The 21,176-nt window shown below is 39.9% G+C and overlaps 1 protein-coding gene across 2 annotated transcripts in view; it reads left to right on the top strand.

Annotated features, from left to right (window-relative positions):
• LOC102223871 (cat eye syndrome critical region protein 2) overlaps positions 1-21,176 on the top strand; it is a 52,899-nt gene that overhangs the window by 429 nt on the left and 31,294 nt on the right. The window lies entirely within an intron of this gene.

The raw sequence follows: 21,176 nt of genomic DNA, 5'->3' as shown, positions 1-21,176 counted from the left end.
CGGTTAACCAGCTTATGGAGGCTTCTCTGAACTTCTCAGCCGTTAACGGCAATCCTGTTAGCTAACAGGAGGCAGCTTCAGGTGCTGCTCCCAGCTCCTTAAAGTTGGAAAATGTTTTAAAGAAGTTTACCTCATTTACTCCAAGTATTGTTTACATGTCTGTTGTAACATATTTACAGTCACCTACCAAAAGAAGTAACAACTAGAGGTCATGTTTGTTGTTATTTGCTCCAGGTTACGTTAAAGAGCAACGTTTTGGTTAAAATCTGCACGGAGAAGTGAGGAGAAACTATCCAGAACATGAACATTTACTCTAAACCATCGTTTTCTAAAACGTTATGAACTAAAACCGCCATTATGTGGAAATATTGTATTAATATTGGCATTAATCGTTGAGTTGCTCCACGTTTATCCACCGTATCCGGAGCTAAAGTTAAGTTCACGGTGTGAGGTTCGGAGTTTATTGTCTCCCAGCCATCTGGCTCGGGTAGCCATAGGGACGCAGATGCTGTTTTCAGGCATTGTTTGCTCGCTCCAGCCCCGTGTTGTTGCCAGAAACGGCGACTTTTAACGTTAAAAAACGCCGCAGGTCGATCACTTCCAGTTGCCAAGGCAACGTCCTGCACGTGCTCCCACTTCTTTGTCGAGGAAAAAAAAAGTTGATTTACCACGTTATTATCTCATAATACAACTTCATCGGTGTCCACCCCCCTCTTCCTCCTCCTCTTCCTCCCTCCCACTCCTGCTCACTGTAATGCCCCCCTCCACTCGCCACCCTCCGCCCAACAGTACAGTATGAACAGGAAGCTCTGGTTAATGGAGATGGTTTGCTCTGTCCAGCAGAGATGGATTGCTTTTTAAAGAAATCGGTGGGGTCAACATCAGCCATCAGCAGCCTCCATCACTCAGCCGTCCCCACCCCCTTCAGCAGGAAAACACGTAGGCAGTGGCTTTGTTGTTAAACGAAGTGTGAGCCAGATGGGGGATCGCGTTGCGCCCAGTTTACACGAAAGTTGAGGGTCCATATTGTTGCTTTTGCTCCTTCACATGGGGCTTTGTTTTAGGTCAGATATCTCAATGTATATCCACTTAATGCCTGAATTTATATCTAATTGCACTTTTGTTTTTTAACTTTTACTGCAAATTAAATTAATTGGAGATTATAAATGTGGACATTACATCTACCATTAGAGTCATTTTAGGTATGATGCTAATTAGATCCACCAGGCATTTCAGTCTAGGTATGTTGATTATTGTAGTGATGCTGTTTATTGCTCAAAAAAGACTTTGAAATTTAGTTGAAATATTTTACAACAACCATCACAGTGCTATAAGTACAACTCTGTATTTATTCCACTGTATTTACAGTATCATGAGCTGCTAGTCCCCTTTTCACAATGTGAAATCAGTTTTACTAATTGAATTTCAACACATATTTTCAATCAGTTAAGATCCTTTTACTGTACTCTCCTAGAATCTTTTATCTCATGAATCACAATAAAAATGTTGTAATAGGGTATGTACTTATGTAAATAAGTATGTATTCATAATTATGTATGCATTATATTGTAGTTTCAAGTAACTATTTGATTCAAAGTTGTATAGTCAAAATATATGCACGGTATATACTACTTCTAAAATGTACTTACTTGTCATTCATTGCTGTTTTTTGTGAATGTTGCAGTGCGTCAGATTAACAGGCGTACCAGAAACACAACACAAAGGATCTGGCTCAGGATTTGTGGAAAAAATTTAATTGTTAAGATTTTTAACTTGTTAAAATCTATGTAGTCAATTAATCAAAAATGAATGCATTAAAGTCCCAGCCCTACTTATCAATACTAGTATTACTCATTTCCATTCCTTAGATGCCCAGTGTTGCTGAAAAGCTTCAGACTCAAAATTAGAAATAGTTTTTAGAATTAAACATGTTGTTTATATTAACATATCATGAGTAGAATACATAGATAAGCCTAAATTTATTTTTATTGCAAACCCAGCTCAGGAGTTAAGATTATTAGTTTATCAGTAAAAGCTCATATATTTAGTATGATGGAGACAGGTAGCATCTAACATTTGAGGTATTCATACGTATTTGACTGTATTCAGAATGAAAGAGGGATGAAGATAATTAGCTGCACTAGTCCATAAGGCTGCATCTCTTATTCACCTGAGTGCCTTGATTTGTAGTTTTATGATTCGTTTTGCAGGTCAGGCATGATTTGAGTCATTCATTTTGCCAGTGCTGCTCTGCTGCTGCAGCCCAGTATGAATAATCCATTCATCTGGAACTGCATCACTAAGCAAATCACACGTGTGGCTACACCCTCAGCTGGATGCAAGGACACATTGAGATTGATGCAGAAGTCTCACACTTTGACGTCTTAATTAGATGCAGGGGTGTTCAAGGTTATAACTCTTTGGTACTCCGCTTAATTACCAGCAGTTGCATTTATATTACCAACTGTACAGTAAACAGCTGTCTGATGTCAATGTTTCCCCCCACCCCAAGTCCCACAACTTCTAGTCTATAAACACATCAACTCACAACAGTTTTTAAAATGGAGAGTCTAGGGAGACTAAATAAATGTGTAATTGCTTAATTTCCAGTTGGATTCCAAACTGTTTTCAACATTTTCTGCTTTATTTGGTGTAGTTCTTTGGGAATAATGGAAATAGTTGGAACTGGTAGGTGAAACCAGAAAGAAAGAAGAAGGTCCTGCAGTTTTTCTGCATGCAGTTTAGATGTTTCTGCTTTGCATTAAAACAGTTTTGGGTGGGAAAATGGTGGCTGCCTCTCTATCATTTGTCTCTGGAAAAATCTGCAAAAAGTGAGTCAGATCTTTTCTGTTCCTTTACTTTGCTTATTAAGGAAGTGAAGCAGTGTGTTACCCAACCTGAGAGGTATGTATAAAACTAGGCTCCTAAGACATATAAAAATCTGATTCTCCAGGGCTGGAAAACCAGATTCCTCATTTCTTTACCTTACATGGATCGATGTTGAGATTACTTCCTTTATCTTTGATAAAAACTCAAGATTTTGTCCAACTCACTGCTCAGAAATGAATGCATTCTAATTCAAAATTCAGAATGTGTGGATTACTGTCAGCTGCTAGAACCTTTAAGTCTGGACTGATTCACACGCTAAAAACATTTACACTTCCATTAAGACACTTCTGTTGGAAAAGTTAATTAAAACAGATCATAAGCTCTGTTCTGTGACTTTCCAATAACCTAGATCTACGTTATACAAAAATAAACCAATCCATGAAAGTGTTACAGATTTTTAAGAACAGTTGATCCAAGTATTCGCATTAAAGGCAGTGAATTAGTCTTTTAGCTCATTGCTGAACTACAATGTTGTGTTGCTTCAAGAGTTGCAGATATGACACCCTAACGGATCTGCTGTGCTCAAATCATTCTGGACATTTGAACAAAATGTCTCAAAAACTTCTGGAAATATCTGGAAAAGTTTGGAACTCTTGTTTCTTTCAGCCGATTATTTGAATCCATGGCTTTCAAACTGCGTCGGTTTGATGGCGCTCTAATGGTATCTCTGCGTCTGAGTTAAATGCTAAGCTAAGTAAGGACTCAGTTATTAGACTTCCTCAATTCCAAGTCAGAAAAATCAATGTGATTTCTGAACAGCAAATTCTTTGTGTTACTAATAATCTTAAAGTCCAACATGTATCATTTTTCAATAGTTTCAGTTTCAGTAATTAGGGATATTTTAAACTTAGCTTTGTAATTGAATAAATACTGGTGAAAAACATTTCAGTTCCTTTTTTTAATAAGAAAACATTTTATTGCTTAAATGCAAAATAATTCAAACATCACTTTTCATCTCAAGTTTGAAGTATGAAAAAAACCTTTTTTTTCCAAGTGCAAAAAATGATGAGAAATAAAACATTTCACATTTCTTTCCTGATTTCAGTTTCTGCTTGGAATCATTTGATGAATTGTTTCGGCTCTGGATTAATCTTCCGGTAGTTTTTGAATCCATACATCCATACTCAGTCATGCTTCATTCTTTATTCTGGTCTGGACTTCTGACTTAAAGCTGAGCTGTGATGTGAAGAACGTGAAGCTTGGAGACAGACATTTTGTTGATCCAAATGGAAACATTTCGACGGATTAATGCTTTGGAGAATAGTTTGTGCACCCCTGCAGAAACTTAAATGGAGAACTGGGAAAGAGTGCTGGTAGTTTCTCATGCAACATAAGGAATTTCTGTTAGAAACATGTAACAAATGTTGAACATTGGTTAAATCTCATCCACTATAGTCCTTCTTGATGTTGAGCTGCAGGTGCTCTAAATGCTTTAAAATGCTTTTTAAAAGTTAAACGTTTGGGTAAATATGAAATGCATTTTCTTAGTAATGATTACAGTTCTGCTTTTACCCCTTATGCATTATTATATCTTGGTCTGGAAAGCCAACTTTTGGACAGATATCATGTTTTAGATACTGTAAGAACATGGTAACAGGATGATCTTAGTAAGGACTGATAGAAACGACTCATGATCTGCTGAACTAATGATTAAAAACTGACTTGTTTATTTTATCCTGCTGTTCTTTTGCAAACAAACTGTTTCACAGCAGCTTCGGGATTCTGAACATTTGGATCCAGCATGTTTACTTTTTGAGGACGTTGTGTCACAGAAATGAGAGGAAACTGCATGCGGACATGTTTGTTTTGCTTAATGCCACATAGCAGCAACCAGACAAGCCGGCCTGGCCACTCTCATCTACTTCTGCTTTCGTCACGGCTACTGCCAGCGTTTTGGAGAATAAGATAGTAGTTGTGAAAGTTTATTAGGAAGTATGAACTTGATTTCAGTTTCTGCTCCTCCATATTCCCATTGCACATATTTTCAGCTCGTTTCTGGAAGGATCAGTTGGGTAAAGCCACTCAGCTCCAGCTTTAGAGCGGAAAGTGTTCAGGTTAGTAGGCAGGAAGTGGCCAGTGAACGTTCACTCTTCACTTTATTCTGCTGTTTGTCTTATTCTGGCCAGTTTCCTCTTTCATATAAATCATCTAAACACAGAAATATTCACATCATGTTTCCCACATATGTTAGCTAGAGAGAAATGATAAGTGAGGAAAAGTTCTGGTTCTGATACAGGAGGCACCACGGCACCTCGCTGCTGGAAAAATCAACTTTCACCTTGTTGGTCTTTGGGACTCGTGCAACCTGGAATCTGATGGGAATCACTATTAACCAAAAGAGCTTTAATCCTGTCGGTGTTGCCTTATTGAGCAGCTTCCTGGTTTTCCCTCTGGTGTCCGGTGAGTCAGTGGGAGTGGACATTCATGCCTCCACAGGTAATAATCTAGAGATGGCCTGTTTTAATCATGCTCACAACCCTAATAACTAATTAAACAGATTATGTTTTTGTGATTTTAGTTTCATCCCCAGGTAGGTTTGTCATAGGGTTCTGATTATCTTGCAGTTTGTAAATTTGCCAGAGCCATAAATTCAGCAAAAAAAAGAAAAATACAATATTTGGTTCATGAGACCAGAGTGAGATTTCAAAAAAAATTTGATGTTATAAATCACAAATTGTATTTGATTGGTTCCAGTCTGACCAAAAAGACAGACTTCTTTGTGTCAATAGGTAACCTCTCATTGGAGCAGACATCAGTCACATGTGGGGAACCAGGCCTGGGCCTCTCCTACTTAATATCTACATTATAATTCACTGAATGGCTTAGCACCAAAATACATTAAAGATGTTGTGTCAACATTCCAGACCTCTCAGGTCTTCTGGTTCTGGTTCTGGATGCAGAGCAGAACCAGAACCAAACATAGGGAAGTGGCATTCAGCTTCTATGCACCTCAAATCTGGAACAAACTTCCAGAAAACTGCATAACAGTCGAAACACTGAGTTCATTTAAATCTAGACTAAAAACCCACCTGGTTAGAGCTGCCTTTGATTAATAACAACTAGAACATTGATAAATATATTTGATGGTTATTATTCTTGATGTTATATTTAATTATTTTAATCCCACTGATTCTAAACCGGGTCGGCGAGTTGGAGCGAATGATGTGAGGTTTCTGTTGCGCTCTCTCTGCCACTCTTTGGATTTGGCTACAGCTTTTACACTATCGATATGAAGTAATAATAATAGTTCAGAAATGTCACCTAAAGCTAAATGATGTTAACCTGCTATTTCGGAGCCTTTATTGTATAAATCTGTGAGGAAGTGAAAGTGAACCTGAACGCTGAGCATTCTGCCCAGTGAAGGCCCTTGTTTTCCCCTCATGCATGAACAAATCCCTCATCTGGGAACTCGGTGTTTATTGACCTTTGAAACTGAAGCCAAAGTGGATTTTTGACAAATTCAGCGATCCAGTCCAGCAGCACTGCTGTAACAGTTTCTACCCAGGCTTCCCAACAAAGGAGCCCCTCACACATTGTTCTGTTTGTGACACACTTCACCGTCACTGGTTTCCACTTTCCTCCCACTCCAGACAGCGAGCCGGAGGATTAGAGCAGAGGAAAACTAGTGAGTGGGAGGGGAAGGGCAGAGGAGGAAGGGGATGGAAGTGTCCTTGAGACGGCGTTTAGGAGAGGGAGGAAGCTGAAGCACATTAGTGTTGGTGAGTGATGCAGAGGAAGAGCAGAGGGTCAACTCGGCGCGCCGCTGCCCCTTACTTTCTGTCTCATGTTGGTGTTTCTTTTGGCTGTGGATCAGTGAGATGATGCCGGAGGTCCCGCCGTCCTCCGCGGGGCGCCGCTCTCTGCCAGACATGGGCCCTGGTGCCAGGGGCCTCTGTCCTGGGCTTGTCAGTACGGCCCTGCTGACAGCTTGTTTGGCACATGGTCGTCTGTTTACTACGCATCTTAATTAGCTGCTTGTCATCGTCTCTCTGAGATCAGGCGGCGCTGCGATTGGGTTTAGTTCTTGGGTTTAATTCTAGTTTTAAGCTTCTTGCATTTTGCTGCAATCATTAAAAAGTTATGACTGTAATTGTTTATGTTTTTAATTCTTTTCCAAAGATGTAAACTCAAATATTTAAATTCTTTCATAAAGGAGAAAAAAAATCTTTAAACAAAACAAAAGATCACTGGATTTGAGGAACAGTTTTTGGTTTTAAATGAATCAGCTACTATGAAGAGTGAAGAATGCCAAATTACAATCAACAGTTCATGAGATAATTATTTAAATGTGCCATTAATTTGTTAAAAATGAAAATAAACAAATAATTGATTAAATATAGAATTAAATATTTGCCTCAATTATTTGTCTTATTATTATTTTTTTAAACTAAATATAATTTTGTCATGATTTAATAAATTATTTTAGGTTCCTCTGCTGAACCACATCATGAATTAATTTAAACTGTCAGCTTCACCTTTCAAACTCAGTGGGTGGGATTATGGAAGCCCCCAACGTCTGATTGGCTGCTTCCAACAGCAACTCAAGAACATCTTTCAAGTTTTCTACGACTCTGAGGATAAAATATTCACTGGACCTGTGGAAATGCATATAGTTTTATCTAGTTTTTTGTTGCAGTTCTAAAGTCTGCAGCCAGCCTTCTGTGTGAACGGTTTCCAACCCAAAAGCAAATTCAGTCGTCCCCCAGCAGCTCTTTGTTACGGCAGTAAAGATGGCCGCCGCAGCGCTCTGTTTATGGCGGTAAAGATGGCCGCGGTCTCTGGATGGATTGTGAAGTTGCTGAGAGCGACAGCACGGTCAGAAGACGAAGGAAGCTGATAAACGGAAAGCTATCAGCTAACAGCAGCGGCTTCTAGTGGAGCTGCAGCCTCTGACCCAGTTCTGACCCGGTTCTGTTTGGATATGAAGTCGGACCAGAAGTGATCGATTGGGATGTGATGCGTTCACTGACTTAAACTGCTTTCATCACGTCATTATTCTCATTTTCAGCCGTAGTTTAGATTTACCGTCTGGATTCTTCCGCTGCTGAATTTTGACGCATGTTGGATAAAATGCGACTTTCGGATTGCAGACACTTGATGATTTAGTTCCACATGTGGAAGTGGAACAGAGCTGATTTATTTTGGATGAAAGGATCAGAATTGAGCTGATCAGACTGCAGTGAATAAATTGGATATGTGTTGCATCAACCTTGTGTTGTGTTAATGTAGACATTCATTTGATCCAATGGTATCGGAGCAGGGATAAGTTGCAGGACGGTGGCCTGAAGGACTGGAGTTGGAGATTAAAAAATATTGTAATGTTTCAGAAACGGGAATTTGTGACCTTTTGGGCTCGGTTCAATCTTTTAATGTTTTCTGTGTTCAGGATGTTGAGTGGGTGAAGTGGGCATGGAGTCGTGACGGACCACCCAGGCTGTTATCAGCAGCAGACCCGCAAACTGGTGTTGTTTTCTATCAAGGACCTTCAGATATGATGACCTCTTCCTCTGCAATGGGAGCCAGAAAAATAATAATACACCCATATCTTCCATATCTTAGAGCAATTTGGATTGTTCAGAAAGATAATATTTTATAGTTAACAAAGTGAATATAAGTTCTGACCTGAATTTTAAAACGGAAGATGGAAGCAGAACCTGCATGGGGGTGTCTGTTTATGTCTGCGATGGCTGCCGCTCCCCGCTTGGCGCCCCAGCCCCTGGCATCACCATGACTAAACCCCAGATGGTGGCTCTTTCTTTGGCTTCCCCCTGGAGGGTGGAGGCTCCTCACTCTGACTGGGTAAAGCTGCTGCTGCTGTGTGTGTGTGGGGGGGGCTCCTGGTGTGTGTGTGCATTTTAACCAGGATGATAGTGAAAGAAGATTTAGTCCTATTAGATGTAGCAGAAAAGGAAGAACAGCCTGCCTGTGAGCACATCCTTGTTTTTGTTGTCTAAACAGCAAGTGGATCACCAGAGAGAAAGAGATGCAGCCTAAAGTTTTGCTCCCTCCCGGCCCGGCGCCTCCTTCCCTCTGCTGGGTCTGTAGATGCAGCTCATAATGGTGGAAATGTAGCGAACCCAAATCCTGGCCTGAGATCTTTCAGCATGGAGTTAGTCTGCGTGGATTTTCTCCCTAACACAGTCCAGAAACACGACTGTTGGGTTCAGTGATGGATCCTAATGTCCTGCGTTGGACTGGAGACCAGCTGAAGGCGGACCCTGCGTCTTGCCCAGTGACCCCTGGAGATGGGCGCCAACCAACCATCTAACACCTTCATATCAATTACTCAGCTCTACACAGATACATAAAAGTTAAGGTTTTGACCTGGTCTCCTTACAGAAACAGCATTTTCAGATTCCCAAACCAATATAATTCAGTAAGAGTGAAAAAAAATGTACACGTCAATCCTGAACCTGCAATTAGAGTATTATTACAGATTTGATTAATGCAGTTTGTTATTTATGAAACATTTCACTGTGGTTGGGAGAGTGAAATGTTCTTAGTCTGTTATTTTACCATCGAGCCAACTGGCCCAAATGCGACCACACCTACAATCAACTGAAATATAGTTTAATCAAGCAAACATTTACAAACTTTTCCACATGAACATGAAATGGTTTATGGGTCTGAACTGGCAGCAGGAAGGGAGGAAGTTCAAACATGGAGGCTTTAAATGACCCCGGAGCCACGAGGACCCTTAAAGATCAAACAGTTTTTTGCAAGTCTATTGTAATACGTTGTCACTTGTATGCTAAGTTAGGGGGCGATGGAGGATCATGCCGCCCCTCCCCCTGATCTGATTGACAGCAGTACATGCATCAGATGGTTCCACATAGGCAGTGTGTGTGGGGGGGGGCAGAGTGGTGCATGCACTTATTTTTCTGCCAGACCCATTGTGGTGACTCCCCATGGTTCCCACTCTCTGTCTCCAGTCTGAGGGGGTGGAGGGCATTTGGGAGGAGGGAGGCCCTTTGCAGCTGGATGTGAAGCAGAGACCAGAAGTGATGAAATGCTCACCAGGTCACATCTGGGAGGAGCCGGCCGCTAACGGTTAGCTTCCCGCTCAGTTAGCTTAGCGGACTTGCTGCTGTTTGTTCATATTCGATGAATTAGAGTGTTATTGAAAAGGTAATTTATTTTTAGAAACTCTTATCACTGAGTGATTTATAGGGATGCAAGTTATCGATTTCATGAGTTAATCTAAAGCTGATTGATCAACTAACGATTAATTGATAAGCTGCCATCTTTTAAAAAGTTTTCTCTTGGATGAAGAGGGTCAGTTGACTTTCCATAACATTCCTTTTTTTAATAGTATGCTGGATTTAAAAAAAAGCTTAAGGAGAACGAGAACATGAAGGCTAAAAATAAAAACACTGACAGTCATTACTTCAACGGAGACGTCTGTGACAGATGGAAGAAATGAAAATGAACGAAGATCCTGAGCATTAGGAACATACACAAGATTTTACCTTATGCAGGTTTTTATGTGACACATGTTTTGGTGTTGAGCATTTATGAAAGGAATATGTCCTTTTATATTGAATCAATATTCTTAATTTTGCACACAATGAGGGGAAAACACTTTTTAACATCTAGTAAAACTAATGTTCTGTTGAACCACAGCAGTTTGTCTCATTTGTGTATTTAAGTATTTTACTGTATTTACGTTTAGTAGCTGATTTCAGATTGTTTTTGTTGGCCAAATTTAGTTTACATTTATATTTATTTATCTATTTCATTTTTTGATGCACTAAACATATTGTGTGATTTTTGTGTAAATTTATATATGAATATCTTTTTATTTGGTGACAGTTTATAAAGGAAAGTAAAACAAAAACAGTTTTTAAGTTACATATTTGTTTGGCAAAATCCAATTTAAAAAAGAAGAAACAGAAAATGTCTAATATCCTCTGTGGTATTGTTACTGCGGTGTTTAAAGAAATATATTGTGTGGGGATATTACCCACCCCTAATACTTGGAATAAAAATTGGGTAAAATCAGAATCCATTTGGCTGGAAAATCCTGCATCTACGGTAGAATGAGAAAGATCAGAATAAAAATGGGTTTTCTGCTTGAGATCTCTGTGTTGGCACCAACAATGTGGCCCCATTCGGATGAATTGGACTTGGGGTCCGGGGGGGTTTCATGTGGGCTGACGTCTGGGGAGCTGCTGTGCTGTTTGGGAAAGTCAGGACCTCGTCACACCAGCCGGACTTCAAAGGGCCAACAGAAATATTCACATTACAACTTAAATAAAGTTTCAAAAAAAACTTTTACTTTGAAATAACAGCAACATCCTGTTTATAACGTCTTCCCGAAGTTAGCTGGGCGTTTTCTTTTAAATTAAAGTGTATCCAGTGGGATGTGAGCTGGAGCAGGAAGCTGGGCTTTATTTGAGGAAGATGATGATGCAGTTTCCTCAAAGTGGAACTGAACTGAACATCAACACAGTGTAGCAGGGATGTCCAAAGTGCGGCCTGGGGGCCATTTATAGCCCTCTGAAGGATTTTTGGCGGCCCTCTGCGCTAAATTTTAGAATGGAGTGAATCTGGCCTGCAGTCGTAGTGGAAGCGAATTTACCTTTTTCGTCTTCCAGGGTAACAAAGTTATTGCATTTTGGAGTAACTAGAACCACAAACATCGACCTCCTTTTCCTTGATAGCAAATTTTATTCTCAAATAAGAAAACAATCAACCCCAAAAATATAGGAACCCTCTGAAAAATGCAGTTTGTATCTACAATGATTTACAAATCTGACAAATTTGTTAATTTGAATAAAATGACCTTTTTTTAGTTTATTGTTGAATAAAATAAAAATGTAGAAAACATATTATGTTGGATTAACTGATTCATAATTGGACATTAAACAGTGCTTAACAGGAGATTTTCCTTACAGAATTCGAATCAGGTGAAACTAAAACATGAATTACTGCTCCAAGGGGTTTTTTTCAGGAATGGCCTTTTTAAGCGTCTGAATCCTCTGGTTAATGATTACTCAATTACTAAATTAGTTGATGACTATTTCAATAATCAATTCATCGTGATTGATCCAGCCTGAGGACTGTTTGGATGTGTCCAGCGTCCTGACGTCCCCCCACCTGTCCCACCTGATCCTGACTTAATAAGGAACCGCTGGACGGTGGAATGAGTGCAGAGTGTGTGTGTTGCATTTAGTGTGATCATGCTTCTAGATCTCTCCATTTAATTTTGTAAATAAATGATTGCAGCTCTTCAGATCGATCTGATTGCTGCTCGGGGAACAGCTGGACGGAAAAAACAATATGAAATGAATAATATCAGATGTTTGGTGTTGAAAAGTGAAAACCTTGTAGTTTGGAGCTGTTAGTCAGATGATTGAGGCAATAGTCTGAGATGTCAGCGTTAGCATCTGATCAGATGATCTGCACATCCTGAGGATGTGAGGGCGTTTTCCTGTGGTTTCACGGCTGGCTTTGTCATGTGGCAGGAGGCGGCTGCTGGTGGGGGTTGGGGGGTGTTGTCAGATGATGGCTCCTGGAGGAGCCATGTGTGAGGCAGTGGGGGGGCTGATGGAGGAAGACTGGAGCCTTTACACAACAAACAGCCCCTCCATCCCCCGCCGGCCTCCATCACGCCCTCTAACTGGTGGAGGAGCAGCGACTCCCTGGTAGACCTGCAACATCCTCCTGGTTCCTTCATCTCCTCTTTATCAGAGGCATGTTCAGGTCTCATGCCGTTCTGTAATGAGTTTTTAAATTTATGTCACTAATCTAATTTTATGAGTACATCTCAAAAAATGTGAATATTGTGTAAAAGTGCAATATTTGTTGTTGGTTATCTCAGAAAGTGAAACTTGTATATTATCTAAATCAGGGGTTTGCAACCTGAGACTCCGGAGCCACTAGCGATCAATGGATCTTTGATAACTTTGACTAAAATCAGCTGATTTTAAATAAATGTATAATAACAAATTAAAAATTTTTTAATGGGATAATTTGCATTAAATTCCCACAACAAAACAAAAAAAGTACCAGTAATATGTGTTTAGATTTTTTACTGTAAATATGTGCTTCCATTTTTTGAAACATAATTTTGCATCCAGTTGCAGCCATGCTCTTTATACAAATGTTTGTGTTTCCCTTTATTTTAATGCCTAAAAATTAAAATAAAAAAGTGTGTCTTTATAAATGATAACTGTAGACACAGTAAACGCTTTTGTCAAAACAGAACAGACGGGAACGCGAAATAATGCCCAACTCACCGTCCAAAGCCTTGTATCATTAACAACAAGGCCAGCAGAACAAAAATGGTATTTTTACTTTCATGAGGGTCTAATTAATTTACTCCAATAAAATATTTAGTCAACAGCAAATTTTAAGTCCAGAATCCAACATCATCTGTTGCGTAACACCTTTGAAATTTCCTTTGGATGTGTCTGTTTTTCATCATATTTCCATCATAATTTCCGTTAGCCTGTTCTTTTTTTCTTTAAGAGTTTTGAGGAAAAAAGATCTAAGAAAATTTAAGGTGTCAAATCAGTTTAAACTCGGTTCATTAAAGCAAATCGTCTCGTGGTGGTTGGAGAGCGTGGTCCTCGTGTATCAAACATGGGAAGTGAGCCTATTATTCACCACAATCCCACTGCAGCAGAGGAATTAAAGCTTTGTAGGAGTATAATTGGTCCATAATGCTACAAAATTATGTTGCACTGCACAAGATTACAGGAGTCATGTTTACTGTGCTGTACATTTGGCTTTTGTTTATCAGCCTTCTTTGAAGATCAGAGGTTGTTTGCATAAACATGCTGGTTCTGTTATTATATGAGCCAAAATGTAATATTTATCATGTTTTACAGGACAGAGACACTGAGGGATGAACAACCTTTAGCTTCTAAAAGAGGAAATATTGTAAATCTGGAGCTGAAACGGTCTCACTGTAGGAATGTAGACTGAAGAAAATCTGGCTGTTTTCACACCTGACAGTCTGGTAGACTCGGTTCTGTTGGAACCAGAACTTCACCATCTGTTAAATCTCCAGCTGCTGCGGTTCTCTTTCTCTCTGCTCTGAGTCAAACCAGCCAAACCCTTTGAGCAACCTGTTCCCCTCCTCACCTGTGGGGGCGCTGCACCAAGAACCACTCAAGGCAATTACATGAAAACCTCTGAATACACTGAGCACAACTTCCTTCTCCACCAAATGGAAACAAACATGGAGTGGCTTCAGATTTTAGCAGTTGGAGGATTTTTCTTTTTTCTGTGGCTAAAAACCACGAGCCATTTCTCCTGCTAGCGCAAGGCTAACACATTTGCTTTGGTTGTATTTACCCAGAATGCCCTATTCTATAGTTTACTTCGTGCTTTTGGAGCGGTCTCTGGTCCACTTGGCGTTTACATCTGCATTCAAACCGATCCAGAGTTCAGTTTAACCGAACCCAGACCGAGGTTTGGAGGTCTCTGTTCAAACAGGGTTCCTGTTTTTTGGTCTGCATCAGAGTAGTAGTTGTTTGCTTATTTCAAAGGGGACGATGTGCATCGCATAATATGCCAGTTAGTCATAAAGGCTAGTTTTCTTCTGTAGTTCCTCAATCAACAAGTTTAATCTCGCATTTATTCCTCCCCAAACAAACTGGACTTTCTAGGCAAATGGGCTGGAGTTTGGTCACATTCATACCGGCAATGTTTAGTCCACTTTAATAAAACTCTGGTTCGTTTATCTACAATAATATGTAACTTAAAGTGCAGACATTCTGCAGTATTTGTGGTTTTACAGTTTTTCTCAGTCACTTTGGTACATTCCTCACATCAATAACATCTGCAAAACATCTATTGCATTTTTAAAACAGTACAAACTGCAAAACCTAGCTAACCCAGGGAAGTGCGCTTCCTACTTAAAAAGGATCGTTCATTTATCAAAAGCAAGTATTTATGTCAATGAAAGTATCTGTCATCGAAATGAAAAGTCCTGACACCATGTTCATGGAAGATAAATGGTTTTGTCATGTTTTCATGATGATCCCCCATCCTGTGCTTTCTGATGCAAAACAGTTGGATCTCTGTCTGGAAATACTCAAATAATTTCCTTTATTTGGGAAGTTTGCCACCACCAAGCATTGTTCAGAGCAAACAAATGGCTAGCAACAGACTGTTGACATGTACCATAGATCATATCGCGGGTTAAAACATTTATATTTATTCAAATAATGCGAGCTTTAATGTACGATTTTGTCAGCTGATGATGTTTCAGATGCAATGAGTGCAAAATGGTTCCCAGTTAAATATAATCATGTTTGTCATCATTTGCAAGCTGTCAAGATGGATTTATCATGAAGGAAAATGAGAGCTGCAATGTTTGTTCTGTACTGGGACCAAACCCAACCGGTTCCAGTTCTGGATCCAGTTCTGGTTCCAGTTCTGCGCCTACCATTGAGTTAGAAAACACAAATAAATGACTCATTTAGATCCATGTGGATCTGTCTGGTCTTGAAAATATAAAATTTCATTAAAATTACATTTAATCTTGAGCTAAATTTGAAGGTTGTGAGTTTGATTCCAGCTTCTTTTTACCACATATTGATATATTAACGCCAAGTCGGCCATTGATTGACTTATCGATGTATGAGTACGTTTGTGTCTGTATGAATATGTTCATGTTTGAATGAGGCTGTAGTGTGAAGTGCTCTCAGTGGTTAATGTGACTAGAGCAGCTGGTTTCCCATGATGCCTGGCTTCCACCTGCAGCAGAGATGTGGTTGAGGTTTGATGCTTGTTGATTCAGTCTGATAAAAAACAGAGACGATGCAGCGTTAATTTGGTCTTCATACTTTCTAAATAAAAAAATAATTATAAATAAATAAATTGGTCTTCATCCTGACCAGTCACCACTAACTGCACTATACTGGGATTTCATCTGACAGACCAGTAGAACAACATTCAAACTTTACATTGGAGCTAATATTTGTCTCTCTTTTCACTTATCCTTTTTTTAAAGGTTCATTTCAGGGTCTTTGTAGGTTAATATTCCGTCAGCCAAACATAAACCATAGAATTATATTGAAAGTAAACATTTAATAGTTCAGATATATTAAAGTGTTGGATGGAGTTTTTTCAAATTGTGCATCTGGAAAACATCCAGACTTGTTCTGGTTTGGATCTTAATACGTTAGGATCAAAACTGTGATTAAAGTACAATACAGTAAAAAAAAAAAAAGGTGGATTCACATGACTGTCCAGATTTCCATTTGCAGGACTTTGGGCCGTGAGAAGTTCTGGTGGCGTTAGTGGGGGAGCATTAGGTGTGACGGGCTTTGTGAGGAGGAGAAAGGGAGCGGTTCAGGCTGTGGAGTCATCTCCCTGCTACTTTTCACACTGTTATACGGACAAAAGAGACAGTTCAGCTTGTTCTGTGGAGACGCTGGGTTAGTCTGTCCTGCTGCGACTCATTCTGTTCAGTTTATTTCTATATTCACAACAAACGTCTCGTTTAGAGGAAAATAAGTAATTTTAACTCAATCACACATCCATTCTATTTGTTGACTTCCAAGAAATGCCTCCTACTGAGCACGTATGTAGCGACAGTGGAGAGAAAAAACTTCCCCTTAACAGGAAGAAACCCCCAGCAGAACCAGAGCCAGAATCAGAACCTGGTTCAGGACCAGCAGCTATCTGGCATTATCAACTGGAGGTTTGAGAAGACAGAGCAGAGACACAAACAGAAACGTTACAACTGAACCAGGAGAACTTTCTATGTTCAAATAGTAGACAGTTATAAGCAAGAGAGTTAGTTTTAGTTTTCTAACTCATCTAATCCAATATTCTCCTCCAGGGCGGTTTCAGAGCCGGGCCTGTTACGATAAGATTTACTGGATGATAAATCATCCCAGAAATTATTGGGATAAACGACAATTTGAGGCCATTTTCCAGCAATATAATAATAGTAATAATAATAATGTAAGTACATCATCTAAAAAAAAACAAACAACTTTAATTTCTAAAAAAAAAAAATGAACACTGAAACTGGAAAACATTTTAAATATCAAAAATAAATAATATAACTAAAACCAACAATAATTAAAACTCATGTGTAGGCAAAGTTGTGTTATTATTAATTATGAATCATTGTGCTTAGACAGGGAGAACAGGCAAAAGTGGCAAGCAGGACTTCAGTAAAAAAAAAAAGAATCAAACTAGCTACTTTGCACTGAGTGACAAATGTTTGCAGCGTTTTCTTTTAAAAAATAAAAGGGAAGCAACAATATTCAATCATCAACCCACAATTCTATTTTTTTCTTTTCACGAATGTAATGTACCATTACCATGTAATGGTACATTACAATGTACCAGCAAATAATTTTAATGGAGAGTAGTAGGAGACAAAAATGAATTGTTGAGGGAAACCTGAACTAAAAGGCAGAATAAGTCAGTTTTAATGTGAGGAGAGCCACGGCAGTCAGCTACTGACCGCCTCTGACCGGGACGACGCATGGAGGGCAGATCAGGACAGGGAGAGGGAAGGGGGCGGGTGGTGGGGTGCTCAGGGTGTCGTCGGGGGCCCAGTCAGGTTCTGGGCTGCAGAGCCGGGGGAAGGAAGCAGCAGGGATCCTGGGTAGAGAAACGCCTGCAGGGTGAATGGCTGATAGCAGGTCTGAAGCCGCTTTGTCTCCACCAGAAAATGACGCTGCAGCTATGATTTATAATCAATAGCTTATCACTTCTCCAGCCGCCTTATCTGAGAGCCCCATTGATCATTAATGCCAAACAGCCAAAGTTCTCTTTTTGTTCTGAGTTTGAATAATCATCACAACACTTTGTGTTTTTCAGCATCGTGTGAAGTTTTTGGGTTAAAGTGATTGATTATAGGTTTTATAATGTTTCTTATAAAGTGTCAGTCGCAGAGCGAGTGCCAATGTTACATTATGTTCTGTGGCCACACTGTAGGAGGCGCTGTTGCATTTTAACATAATGCCAACACAAAAACATAATCTGTGCAGGGGGAAAACAAACATAAATGGAAAATAAAGAAGAAGCTTAACAAAGAATAAAAGTAATATCTGACCACTAATAATACAGTATAATGTATTACTATACACAGAATATAATATTGCTTAGCATAAAATGTCACCAAACTGTAATTTAAAATACTAAATATTTAAACCAAACTGTTTTTTGCAAACTCTCTCCTTCCTCCAATTAATAAAAAGCAACATCCTAATATTGGTGGTCACATATTTATTTGAAATATTTAGTATTTTACTATAAGTTACAGAGTGGCCACAATATACAATAAGCGCTATCATATTCTGTGACTGTAGATATGGCAAGGTGTGGCGAAAAACTGCAACAGCGCCTCCTACAGTCACAATATATGGTGGTCGCAGAATAAGGTGCAACACGTGTGTGAGGATGGAGCAGCCCCAGCAGGTTAACTCTGCTCCACCTTTCCACCTGACTGCTGGAGCAGGTTGGTGTTAATCCAGGGGCCTTCGATCTGCTAGCACAGCGCCTTACCCAGCCGTGTCCCCGGCTGTGGCCCCAGTGTTTTCGGAGCGTGTTCGAAGTGCAGCCAGCCCCTGATGGATGAGTCCACTGTGACCCAGAGGCTGGCCGGCGGGGGGCCTGCAGGAAGAAAAGAGCGCCGTGCAGAATCTCTGCATCCTCTGCACATGCGCCTGCTGGCAGAGATATACGCAGCAGATATTCAGATCAAAGTTTACGGGCAGCTGGGAAACACATGAGGGAATGCAGAGTGAGCAGATGGAGCTGTTCTGTCTCTTTGTTATGGTTTGTTTTCCATTTCTGGGCGAACAGATTCAGATGCTCTTTAAAGCAGATTTATTTCTGGTTGTGTGAAACTTTACTGACTCCTTCTGAAACTAAAGGAACCTTTGGTGTTTAGGTAGGATGGAAATGAGGAATTATGAAAGTAGTTTTAGAGTCTCAGTTTAGATATAGTGGAGAAAATTGGTCAACTTTCCAGAAATGGAGGAAACTACTAGAATTTGTCAGAGTTTGTTCATATTGTGAGGTCAGGGTAGAGTGAAAGGAGAAAATGAGAACAACACCTCGAAACAAACCAGTGGATGAAAAACAAAAGGCCACATTTTGGATTTCAACAATAAAAACTAATTAATATTTATTTATTGACTGCTTGTATTATGATATGTTTTAAGCCATATCACTCTGTACTAGTTGTTATGACTAATTGTAATGATTTGTCAGTACCCTGATTTTTTTTTATTTTTTAAAGTCATGTGTTTTTGACCTGGTTGGCCTTCCGTATGTGCGGGCCCTGGAGCTTCACTGAAGCAGGTCTTTACCTGATGACTGACTTCTCTCTCTTCATTATATTTTCTGTACTTTCTTTTAATGTTGTATGTTTTAGCATTTTACTTAGAAATATTTCTGTTCTATTGTGTTTTGTATTTGTTGTGAAGTTCTTGCCATGCAAGGTGTTGTTGGAAAATGCTATTTAAATATTTGATTGACTTCCAATATGATTTTTCAGAAGCAAATAAATCAGTGATTGTATTTAATCTTTAATCTTTGTTTGTAACAGATCTACTCCATCATTAGTTTTTCAACAAGTGAGTTTGAATCAAACAGGAAGTAGTTCCCTCACTTCCTGTCATCAGGGCAGGTTTTGCACTTGGCACCAGAGACCTGTAACTTTCTCTGTGATGTTAAATTTTCATCAGATCAGATAGGAGTGGCTGATTTGGTTACATTTTCTAAAAGCAAAACGTTTCTTCATATTCAGTCTCCTGCTATATTTGACAGAAGTTTGACTCAGGATCAGTTTATAGTTTTTGTGCTTTTTTTCAGTTTTAACCTCCAGCAGAAATATTTATCCTGTTTTTCAACCCCTCTTCTTCCTCCTCCTCCTCCTCATCATGTTTTTCATCGTGCTGACTTGTTGGCTCCTGGCTTCCGTCAGCCTCCGTGGCCCGGAGGTGTGCATGCTGACCTTTGGTGACCTCTGAGTTAAGCTCGGTCCTTGAAGGGAGAGGCAGACAAAGACGCATGTGACGGCATAATAATTAAACATGCTTCCATGTCATAGAAAAGCTTTTATTTCAATGTATTTAAAAGCACTGGTTGTTTTATGGCTACATTATATTAGAAAATCTGCATTTTTCTCTTCTTTATCTCATTATGATCCTAACAAACCTCCCAGCATCTCAGACCAAACTTAACCATAAAGCAGTCACCTTCATATCAATAGCAACAGCTTATCAGAACATATTTGAGTTTATCTGGTAATATTGTTTTTATAACTTCAGATCTAGTCTTTTCTAGAGCTTCTGGACTCCAGAGAACCAAAGTGAGAACCGTTAACAGCAGAGAACTTTCCTTCAACTCCATAATCCCAAAGCTATTAGGGAAATGGGAAGTTTTGAAAAGTCTGCATCCAGTCAGATCTGGTTTAAAGCTACCATAGCAAACTGGCAAACTGAAGGTTTTGGAGTGGCCTATTCAAAGTCTGTTGTTAAATCCAGCTAAGATATTGCATGAACTTAAATATGCTAGAAATATCTTCAATATCAATTCGTTCTCCAAACCAGACAGAGTCAAAGTTCATCCGCATTGATGCTAAAACGGCTAAACGGCAAAAGAAGATCCAGTCTGTGGGGGGTGAATAATTTTTACTGCACTCCAGCTGCTTGGACTTGAACCTGAAGCCTTGTCTTTCAGTTGTGTATTTGAGGAATCTAACCGGCGACTCAGATGAAGCCCCCTTTGTCCAGTTGGGCTGGGTTGAGGAGAGCAGTGCATTCTGGGAGGCCATGTGTCTGGGTTGGTCAGCAGAGGGGGACATGGCTGCTGCCGGCCATCGTTCCTTGGCGCTTTCGGGTCTTTTATAGTTTGCCTGGCCAGTTACTACTGCCTCATAAAACCTGAAAGGCTGAAACACAATGCTGAGCAGGAGAGGGGTCACGACTAAGGTCGCGCTGCTTCTGAAGCCCGACGGCGGCTAGCGAACCAGGAAGTTTCACTGAACAGCTGACAGACTGCAGCTATGCCTCTCTCTGCCCAGACTTTAAATAAGACCCTTATTCTGCTGCAGTGTTTATGTGATTTCCATATCGGATCCAGTTTTCATATTCCTGTTTGCATGTGGCAGAGAGCTGTTTGGATGTTGACTCACGCCACTGCAACGCCTCGTCCACCTGCAGAGTCCTACCTGAGCTTCCCTTTCTCTTCCACATGATTGTTTTCATTCTCACACAAAGCTGCAGAATACAGTAAATTCTGGTCAGCAGGAGGGAGGGAGCGTGCAGATGATTCAAGATGGACGCTACGTGAAGGCTTAG

Source organism: Xiphophorus maculatus, chromosome 2, assembly GCF_002775205.1.
Source record: "Xiphophorus maculatus strain JP 163 A chromosome 2, X_maculatus-5.0-male, whole genome shotgun sequence".
Lineage (NCBI taxonomy): Eukaryota > Metazoa > Chordata > Actinopteri > Cyprinodontiformes > Poeciliidae > Xiphophorus > Xiphophorus maculatus.
Note: the sequence above shows the minus strand (reverse complement) of the source record. Positions and strands in the feature narration are given on the sequence as shown.